The 11,057-nt window shown below is 38.1% G+C and overlaps 1 long non-coding RNA gene across 2 annotated transcripts; it reads right to left on the bottom strand.

Annotated features, from left to right (window-relative positions):
• Nucleotides 1-7,863: 7,863 nt before the first annotated feature.
• Nucleotides 7,864-10,670, bottom strand: LOC142161944 (uncharacterized). Of its 2 annotated transcripts, none has more exons than XR_012693712.1 (3): nt 10,295-10,670; nt 8,887-8,980; nt 7,864-8,031 (listed from the first exon to the last, which is right to left on the bottom strand). It is a non-coding gene; the product is annotated as an uncharacterized LOC142161944 (long non-coding RNA). The 2 variants fall into 2 exon arrangements; XR_012693708.1 differs by having other exon boundaries at nt 8,887-8,993.
• Nucleotides 10,671-11,057: the final 387 nt, after the last annotated feature.

The following is an 11,057-nucleotide window of genomic DNA, read 5'->3' on the forward strand; positions in this document are numbered from 1 at the left end:
TTAAGCTAAATTGCACGTCTTTGGCAAAATAGCCCTTACTAATGTATAATTATATTATTTATGCATAAAATAGTCTTTTATATTTTTAAAATGTTAAATAGATATTTTAATAATTTTAGTACACAAAAAATGTTTTGGTATTCATTTATTATTTTTTATAAATTATTTAGTTATCAAAAGTGGCTATTTAAAATCTGGCCCTATTGTATTTTAATTTTGGTCTTAATTTAACCCAATACCCAGCCCAATACCCATTTGCCCCAAGCCAATACACGGGTAAATCCTAGCCATTGATCATTGTGATCAACGGTCCAGATTGACCCTTGCCTAATATAAACCAAACGACCCCCCAAAACCCTCTCATTTCATCACCGTCCGCCGCCCCTGAAATCCCTCTCCTCTCTCAAATTTTCTCAAGCCTAACTCTAAGCGAACCTCGCCGTCACTCATATATGGCTATCTATGGTGCTTCCTCACCACCCCCAGGCCTCTAGTAGCCTCTCTTGTATTGGTATCACTATCTTTAAGGTCCTCAAGGGACCATGGTTAGTTTGCTTGCATCTATGGCCATTTCTCGCCTGTTTCAGGCTATCCTAGTTCTATTCCGAGTGAGATATTCCTATATCTATGGGTTTCTAGGTTCGATTCTTCATCTCTGTGATTGTTCTTCTCGAAACCCTAATTTCTTTCCTCTAAACTTCTTAGATTTGTATAGATCTGAGATGGTTTAGACCTATTTCATATGAGTTTTACAAGAGCCTTTTGGTTTTTACAAGAATCGTGTGATTTTTGAATGATTTTTTATTTTTTCTAAACTAGGGTTTTCGGAAATTTCTTTTCCAAAATGTTTGATGATTTTTGAATGTTTGATCTTATGCTTCTTATGTGTTTTGACTGATTTCGTAAGTTTGCTACAACCTTAACTCGTTTATACTAAAAACCCTAATTTTTGACATTCTTTGTTTGGTTTATGAGTACTGGTGTATTGATTGTGTTCTTGCCTTGGTTCTTGTGATTCCTCTTTAGCCATTTGAATGTCTTGTGGTTTTCTTATCTTAATATGCCTCTATTTAGTTTCTTAGTTCAACTCTTTTACTGATTATATATGTTTGTCTTCATTTTGACTATTCATGTCAAGACCTATATCTTTCTCCTTAAATCAGTGTTGTTTTCTTGATTTACCAATTTGTTTCATGTCGAATCCTAACTATTCATTTCTTACTTTATTTTGTCTACGAAACTTGCCGACTCTTTACGTGATTTTCTCTTTGATTGAACCCTTGACTATTCTGAAGTTCTTATTTCTCGGTTGATTTGAACTCTTTTTCATAAACGAAACTTTTGATTCTTACCTCTCTACTCAGTTTGATTGAATTTCTTGGCTTAATTAATTTTTCCCTTACCTTATTTATTATCTGCTGATTCTTATTGATTGTTTCCTTAATTTAAACGTCTATTCATTTAACCCTATACCCAAACCTTACTCGATTCTTTTCCATAAATATCTAGCATGCTTTTACCGTTGATTTGATTATCCCTTGATTAAGGGGAAACTTGTTGATTTACATGTGTGATTGATTCAATGAATTCCCATGATTGCTACTTAATTGATCCCTTACCCTATTTTGTTTAACTCTTGATTACTATATAAACTCCCTCCTATTTTAACTTCTAAACAACGAATAATAGTTCAAAACTACTACTCTTTACACTCTAAAAAGCTCACTCTCTCTGCTCTCTCTCTCTGCTCTCTTTGCTACATTTAATCCCTGACATTCTAGCCGGCTGCAAGACAAGACTGGGAGTTGCACACTACCTTTCTCACATCTTGTGTTTTCACTCTTTAACTAGGTATGCTTCTAATGAATTTTTAAGAATTAAACCTATGTGTTTACTTACTGCTTTAGTTCATATGGCCTACGTCTATTCATGTTCTTGTTTACTTCTTATCCAAGCATGTCTAATACTACCTATTCAAACCTATGATTAGTATGTTTCCTCTTTACTTGCCTATTTGTTGTCTTGTTTAGCATGTCTACATATGTAACTTAAGCTTGTTTGGATAAACTACTGTTTCTCCCAAACTCTCCTTCTATATAATTGGTATGCCTTCATTGTTAATATTTGCCTAGCATTTAAGTCCTTGCATGTTCTGTTTCACTCCTACTAAGTCAGACAATCTCCTTAAAGTGATTCTAGTTTTGTGGTTTAGATGTCTTCAACATGTTTCTGCTGTGGTCTTTGCTGCATCTGTAGAACCCCATCAAAACTCTCTATATCCTGTTATTGTATGCTTCATTAAGGTGTACCCTCTATGTTCCCGACCCCTATCCCCTTGTGTGAAAGTTGTTCCTAAAACTTGTTCTATGACTTGTGTTCTGACTGCAAATTGTTTTCTTTACACTTTCCCACAAACTGTTTTATCACTAATGGTTTTCAAAAGTTCTTTTTCAGTCCTAAAACCTTTCTATTAAACTCTTTCAAACTATCATGCACTTCCACTTACTCTTAGAATACTAGCTCCTTCCCCTCTGATATGTGTACAGCCTTGAGACCCTTGAGATCTCTCTGAACTCTGGCATGTCAGGGCTGGCATTTCCACACTTTACCTAAATCAGTTATTATTTGAGAAAGGTCTAGGTGTGAGCACTGCCCGGGATCCTTGAGGTCCTTAGGGAACTCTGACACACCTAGACATAGAATTGGCTATGAACTTTGGGCATTTGAGACTACCGGAGGCTTGGAAGTCATTTGTGCCTACTTCAGGCTCCCTATATATTGATTTCTATTTTATTCATGTAATTTTTATTCAATTCATTGGTCTGTAATAATATTTGTAAACAAACAATTTGGTGATTAGTGAAAAAGAGAGGGTAGTTATATATTATCGGTAAAATTGGGTAGATACCATTCCTATATGGTCCATGTTGGTTCAAATGTGTTTGTTATATTTGTTTTACTTCCACAAAGTTAGATACCATGCCTGTAGGATATAAATCAGCTTTTAATAACTAGATACCATGCCTATAGGAGTTAAAATCAGCTTTAATAGAAATCATGCCTATAGGGGTTTCATTTTGATTAAATGAATGTTGTTTGTTTCACCTTATGCTCAATTAGATATCATGACTATATGACTTAAAACCAGTTTAGTTAGAAAAACAGTTTAATTCACGTGTGTTCATTCTGAATTGGTTTAGTTAAATAGTTTGTCCATTTCTTTAACAAGTTTCCAACGCTGCTTTAAGTAACATTGTTAAAAATCATGCCTACAGGATCCAAATCGCCATTTAAAATCGTTTTACTATTTTACTGTATTCCTAATCAATATAGATATTATGCTCATAGGACATCATTGTTATGCGCCTAGGCAAGCCTGTAGGGCGATTAAAATTCTGCAAACTATAAAACTGTGCTATGTTATATGTGACTGCTCATATTCAACTATCCAAAAATCAGTAGGTAAATAAATAGGTTTTTGACACTCTGGTTCTAATTCAATCCTATATAATCTCTGCTTACCTAGATGTCATGTTCTAAGGTTTTGAAATTGTTGTTTGAGACGTGCACTTATTTGTTATGTTTGTGAAGGTAAATGTGAGCCCTTAATTGTTCCATCTTTAAATGCAGTCCTAACTATTTTGATTGACGCCTAGACTTTTATCCTTTAAAAACCTTAGGATTGTCTAGAACTACCTAAATTAGAGGCCCTAAATACCTCCAAGGCCACGAGGAAGGGACGGGTAGTGCACGCATAGGATATCTTTAAAGATTCCTAGAACGCTTTAGGTTATGACAAAGGGGATAGAATCGGGTAGTAAGGATATGATGAATACGCGCTAATGTCACGTGTAGCCCCTCGTTGAGGAGTGTTTACCGGGCATTGTGTGGGTATGATCCTATAGGCTAACGAACCTAGGACCCCTCTTTTCCATCTCCCGTTGTTTAAATAAATTACTTTTCTTTATATATGTGCAACATGTTCGAACCTTTTCCCTTATTTGAATCATACATGTGCTTATAATCCCTTTACTTGCAAGTACGTGTTAAAACTGTTTATATGACTAATTCACATGGTTTAAGCTCGGCCGGGATCCACCGTTGTGAACCGCGAGGGGTGCCTAATACCTTCCCCTCAAGGTTATTTCGAGCCCTTACCCTAATCTCTGGTAATGCAAAGTAGTCCATTGCTCTAGGTGCCTTAACGCACCATAATCTGTTAGGTGGCGACTCATCAAACATCCAATTCCCAAAAGGAAACGAGTTATCTTCCCCCATGAATGTCGAAACTCGGACTTCCCTATCAAAAAGGGAAAAAAGGGGGTGCGATACTAAGGAAAGTCACCCTAACCACTCGAAACCCTAATGAAGGGAAGCTAGGTCTAGGCTCGGAAGGACTGTACCGCATCCTCGGAGATATCGGTAAAGGGTCATATAAGCTCAGTACCATGGAAGGTGAACAGCTTCCAATCAACTGGAACATATCAATGCTCAAACGCTATTATTGCTGAGGTGTCCGATGGAAGACACCGAAACATCCTATGACTCCGACATTGATCCCTTCAACATCGAAGGAGTCAAAAAGGTAAGCAAATAATGAAGTAGCAATCGCAAGCCACACTCTCGGCTACACCTGAGTGAATGAGGAAAGGACTGTACCGTGTCACTGGAGCAAGCAGTTGAAGAATATTAAGGCTTGGAGCGCCATAACTGCTAAGGTATAATTGTCTCCTTTTATTTATGCCTTACACTAACCTATACGCAGATGTCCGGTTAGAAAAATTGAAGCACCTTCCAGCTTGAGGACCTTAGGTTTTAAAGCATGCGTTGCACTCTTTTCCTTCGATCGGATTTTATCCTGAGAAGGGTTTTACCGGCAAGGTTTTTAACGAGGCAACATCTATATGTTATCAAAGAAGAACTTAAAAAGTATTCAAGGCTTCTCTTTGACCAACCTCGAATACTGGGGGGCATCCCCCCCGGGAGGTCATCTCCCCGGAATAATCAAGACAAGCCAAAGAGTGTCTCAATAGAAAAATGATGTATCGGGCCAAGCGGTCGAAAGAACCATGTCTGCATAGGATAATCGAACCCTCAACGGTGAAGACTATGTAATACTTGTGCCAAGAAATCAAGGAATACATTTTGACTTTTACCATCAGAACGTTTTGCGCTCCGAGCAAAGATTGTTATTTTTACAAGCAATGGCCCTAGGGCAAGAAAATTCCCAAACTCTCGGGGACTGACATCAAAAGTTCGAAGCCATAAGACCTCCGGGCTGAAAAATTAGAGCTTATAAGCCCTCAATGAGGCAACATCAAAAAACAGCTTGAGAGCGAAGAACTCCCGATATCTTGGGGACTGCCGCCCCATCAAACTATCGAAAACTCGAGGCCATAAGACCCCACGTGGGAAACCTCGAGCTCGAAAGCCCTCCATGTGGAGATGCCCAAAAATGTAAGACCTCCATGAGGCATTATCAACAATATAAGACCTCCATGAGACGTTAGCAACAAAATAAGACCTTCGGGCATGCCCAAATCTGTAGGACCTCAAGCCAGGCATGATTTATACTTGTACCAAGTAACCTATCTGTAAGACCTCAAGCAAGGCATGATCAAATTTATAAGACCTTACAAAAGGAATAATCCCGATCTTAAAGTCAAGGCTATATATTCGAACTTGGAAGACTCCTAAAAAGGCATACCCTCGATATAGACGCCGAAGCTACTCCACTCGGGGAATAAAAGGCTATGGCCAAACACAATGACTCCGGTCACAAGGCTCCAGCCAAACTAACGCGACTCGGGAATGCCCAACCGTCGCCATAAAATCACACGCCTTCAATTACTTCGAAATACTTCAAAAAGAACCGGTTAACTAGGCTACCCTCGGCATAAGCAATACAGCTTCGATCATATCAGCTCCATACAACAAAAAGGCTTCGAAACAATTCAGCCATCAAGAGAAACCTCCCCAGGTGCTCATCTATCATCATATAACGACTCGCAACTGAAATTCTTATCGAACCGTCGAAGAGTCGGACGAACACAAATACTTCAACGAGGGAAAAATAAAGCCTATACTAGAGGTCATACCGACCCTATGCGTAAGAGCCACTATCGCCAGCTTAACTTAAGGGTCGTACCGACCCAATGCATAAGATCCACTGCTGTCAGCTTAAGTTAAAAGTCGTACCGACCCAATGCGTAAGAGCCACCATCACCAGCTTAAGTTAAAAGTCATACCGACCCAATGCGTGAGAGCCACTACCGCCAGCTTAAAGTAAATCGTACCGACCCAATTCGTAAGAGCCATTGTCGCAAGCTTTAAAAAGCCTTAAGGCCGATTAGAAGTGACACCGACCCAACGGCCGGCCCGAGTAATCTTAGGGCCGATTTCTAGACCTATAGGTTAATAAACTCGAGTTAGGAAGCTGACTCGGGGACTAAGTTCCAAATGGCCAACCTTCGACTGTCACAAATCACCCAGCAGTGGCAAGAACTCAAGGGGTTAATCTAAGGTCCAGAGTTTTTGGACCAATTGTCGAAGCAAAGGAAACACGAGAAATGATGAGAAACAAAAGGCTATTTACATATATTGCTCACAAGGGTACGTTTACAAGGCCTATAAAGCCCTTACAAGGGAGAGAACAAATGAAACCCTAATCTACCACCGGGTTTATACCTTCGACGACTCCCTCAGAGGTTGTGTTCCCAACGGCCCCGGCCGCGGTCCCAGGGTCTTCAACGGCCTCTTCCCTTTTGGGATTTTGCCTTCATCCTTATCATCTCCTGAGCCACTGATCAACTCATTTTCAGAAGCAAGCAGGGCCGCAACCTTCTCCTCTAGGGTCTTCACCCTCTCGAGCTCACCCCCTGCATGTATATCCTCGAGAGTCCGCCTCCGAGATTCTAACCGAGCATGTTCCATGGCTTGAGTCAATTGCAGGTCGGCCCTTTCGCAAACTCTCCTGGCCTGAGAATTTGCAGCAACAACACCCTCTTTGTGCGAGGATACGAGCGCCCCAGCTTCAGCTTCGATCCTAGATAGCGCAGCAACTAACTCAGTATGAAGATCTTTATACTTATTACCCTCCGCCCTCGCATCATGAAGTTGATGCCCGACTAAGACCACCTTCCTCTCGAGAATTTCAAAGTCTCTAGCTCGGAGCATCTCCCTTATAAGGACATCCTTCTTCTTGAGCTGCGTAGATCAGCCCAAAGGTGTTAAAACGCTAAAATCAGGTAAACACTTAGACAAAAGCAAACGGAAACTACATAACCTGCTCAGTAAGGCGAGTCTTCTCACGGGACTCCGCCTACAAACAATCCTGAAGGCCACAGAGTTCCTCCTCCTTCCTGGCACTACCAGAAAATTGATCTATGGCAATGCACCAAAAACCATTGCAATAGATAGGAATACCATTGCAATAGGCCTACTGCAACGGTTGAGGGACCGTCACATCAGGTTGTGTGCCAATAGAATAGATCTATCGCAACGGTTGGTTTGATAATCATTGCCATAGGCCTCTGTTGCAACGGTTATACAACCGAGGTCATAGGCCTATCTATCACAACGGTTATCCAGTCAAATGGAACGCTTCAAACCCGTTGCATTATCATTTCTAAGGAACGGTAGTTGAGGCTATTGCAACGCTTGTTTATGCTATAATAACGGTTTGGCTTACTATTGCAATTATTATTAGGGCTATTGCAACAGTTTAGTGGTCGATTTTTTGGTCTATTGCAACGGTTATAGAACCTATTTCAATGGTGCAACAAAAGAAACTGCATTGTTACCTAAATAATAAAATACTGTACATTGGAAATTGTATAAATCACGAGAGCATATCGTTTCACATATAAAAGTAAAATATAGAATATTATTTTGTAAGTCAAGAATTAGTGTACATAAGTTGCAAAGGTTCTACAATACAAGATTCCTAGAATATGTGAAAATCTAGCTGCGAGAAACCAATATTAAGTAGGGTCTTCACAATTTCCATCTTGCGTTGTTCTTGTGTCTTACCTACAAAAGAGTGCAAATAAATAATTCAGTAACTCTTTTGACATACAATACCTTTTAACAATTCAAAAGTTAGCATACACAAGTCCACAAAATGTTCAATATATCTCAATATATTTAAACTGCTTCTAGTGCAGTTAATCTTTGTTTCTCTATGTGCATGTACAAAGTTGTTAAGTAATGTGTTTGATTTTTCTACAATCAGAGAGATTTACTTGCCGGTGCAGACAAGAAATCAAGATGCCATTAACTTTTGGTATATGAAATTAGCTTTAAGGTTAGTTGTAACAAGGCATCCCGGGTTTATACTGAATTGGGGAAAGGGCCGCATCCCAAGGGGTGTGATGTGGATAGCCTATCACTCAAAGGTACTTATAATAATTATTTATAAATAGAACTTCAGAGATAAAATTACTTAGAAATATTATTCATAAACATAAATTATTCATGAGACAAAAAATATGATCATTTGGGAAGGCTAAGTAAACCTCAGCCAATAGTAAATTAACCTACAACAGTAAAATTACTTTAGATCCCAAGTTCCCCTTTTTAGTTCTTCTTGTGAACACGCCATAATGAAAATAATAAAATCAATTGTGGACAATCATAAAGAGAGAATTCAAGTAAATATGGAATTCAAATATCTTTTTTGGCCTCAATCATGGATTATTCAATACCAAAAGATCAGAATAAAAGTTCTCAAGTTCACCTATTCTGGGCAAAAAATAAAAATAAATAGCACATATCATAACTAGCACTGCTATTGTAGCCAGTGTCCTAACAATAACAAAAATATTCCACAAACAAGGTTTCGTTAGGTGGTTATTCTTTGTGGAAGGATATAACAATAATGAGTACCTGTCAAAAATGACACAGGTAGCCTGAAAGCTCTTAGCTCTTCTTGTAGTAATCTCTTTGAGTATTCTGCCTCAACTGACAAATCGTATCCAATCTGAAAGGCATGGCTAATGGATACTACATTAATTCCTTCTAGTCTATATACTAGTACTTATACAATTCACTCTACTTCAGTATATAGATGGCTAGATTTCTACTAATTAAACAATCTTATCTAAGAACGATATTTTATACAAATAGTCAGCAAAATTTACTGTTCATTTTTTCTGGCCGATATACATCAATTATATACTTATTATACAAGGTTATACACACATAATACATATTTTATATATACATATTATATATTTATATATATATATATATATATATATATATACACACACACATTATGTAAGTTAACAAAACTTAGCCCAAAAGAACATCAAAAAGTGATGGAAGAAATAAGAATATAATAATTCTTTTAGCTCATCATTGTTCCCATACTCTGCTAAGAAATTGTGATATGCCTATCAAACCAAAGGTTAAAGAATTACTAAGATGAATCCGTGAAAGTAATTTAATGATTTAGACTTTAGAATCTATACATTATTTTGAATATTCCAATAACAATGGTGTTAGTTTGACATCAAGCAACAACAAATAACAATTACTTTTTACCATATACAATTCCTCTCAACTCCTACTTTAATCTGTGCAACCTGTCATTAGTCATAACATAAGTCTCGAATAATTTAGCAATTACACTATTATCCAACTCTTTTCTCTGGTCAATTACCTATAACTCAGAGTATCATGAATCTTCGCTATAATACATCAGTTTTTGATCTTATATAAATGTATGGTTTACTCTCCCTAAGATCCTCCAAATAATTCTTACTTCTAATTATTTATAGCTTGGAACTAAATGTACAAGAAAAATTGAAGGATAGAGAAGATGGTTTGGGGGGTGGGGGTGGGGGGTCGCAAGTACTCATTTGAAGTCATAGGTGCACTTCATCAACCAATTCAACTAGCACAGCTATGCAAAAGAATTTAAGAGACGTCATACATGGTAGTTGTATTTAATTTTTTTGGATGACGAAATGCATCAATAAGCAGTGGAATATTTAGGAGTATAATATTAACAACTTGACACCAAAACTTAAATTAAATAAATCCTTGCTGCAACTTTGAAGCTACAATAGAAGACTTGACTTCAAGAAATTGTTCCAACAAAGTTTATCTATAATTTAAGGAATGCAAAATTCCTCACACAAATGAGAAATCAAAACAACGGGTCCAAGTATAAAGATTTGCAAAGGCAAAAACGAGGCAGCAAAAATAATGTAGAAGATTAGAGAAAGAGACCTTTATACCCTAGGTCCTAGTAACGAGGGTATTCAGACAATCTAAGAAGCATTGCTACCTCAGGGGTCTTCTTTATTTATTGGAGATGCTGACCAGATTCTACAAGTATGCAAAAGGAGGATGACCTCGAGGTGTTGGGCAAGTCCATGGCTCGGCACCTTCTTTGTTTGCCGGAGGGGTGAAATCTATTACGGTTCTAGCAAAGAGAAACGAGAGGAAGCCTTGGGAAGGTTACACCTTACCAGATATGTAGCCTCGTCGGAGGGATGCCTTCAATAGAGGTACTGGAACTGATTTCGTCGGAGCTATGGTTCGATGTATTCGAGGCAAGAATGGTTTTGAGAAATTTAAAGGAGGTCTTTTTTTACTTTTTCCTTTTTATTTCGGATGGATATAAGCTAAGTTTGGGAAAATTAAAGGTAGGAGGGAGAATAGGGTGGAACTGAAAAGCGTCGCTATAAATTATTTTTCATAGAACCGTTACCAAAGAACACTCTATAGAAACGGCTACAGTGACCGTAGCAATAGAGACATCTATGGCAACAGTTATTTGACTATTGCAACAGTTTTACCTTAGAAGTGTCCCAATAGGAAGGAGAGTCTATTGGAATAGGTAAAAATGTTGCAATAGATACTCTATAGCAGCGGTTCTATGACCGTTGCCAAAAAAAGTTGCCATAGGTCTGTTTTCTAGTAGTGTGATAAAAAGAGCTCTAAGCTCATCGGCTTTCAAGGTGAGCTTCCTGCACTCTCCCTCGTAGCAAATCAACTCATCTTGAAACAGAGCACAAGTCTGATTATAAAGCACCTTATCCTGGAAC

Source organism: Nicotiana tabacum, chromosome 1, assembly GCF_000715075.1.
Source record: "Nicotiana tabacum cultivar K326 chromosome 1, ASM71507v2, whole genome shotgun sequence".
Classification (NCBI taxonomy): Eukaryota; Viridiplantae; Streptophyta; class Magnoliopsida; order Solanales; family Solanaceae; genus Nicotiana; species Nicotiana tabacum.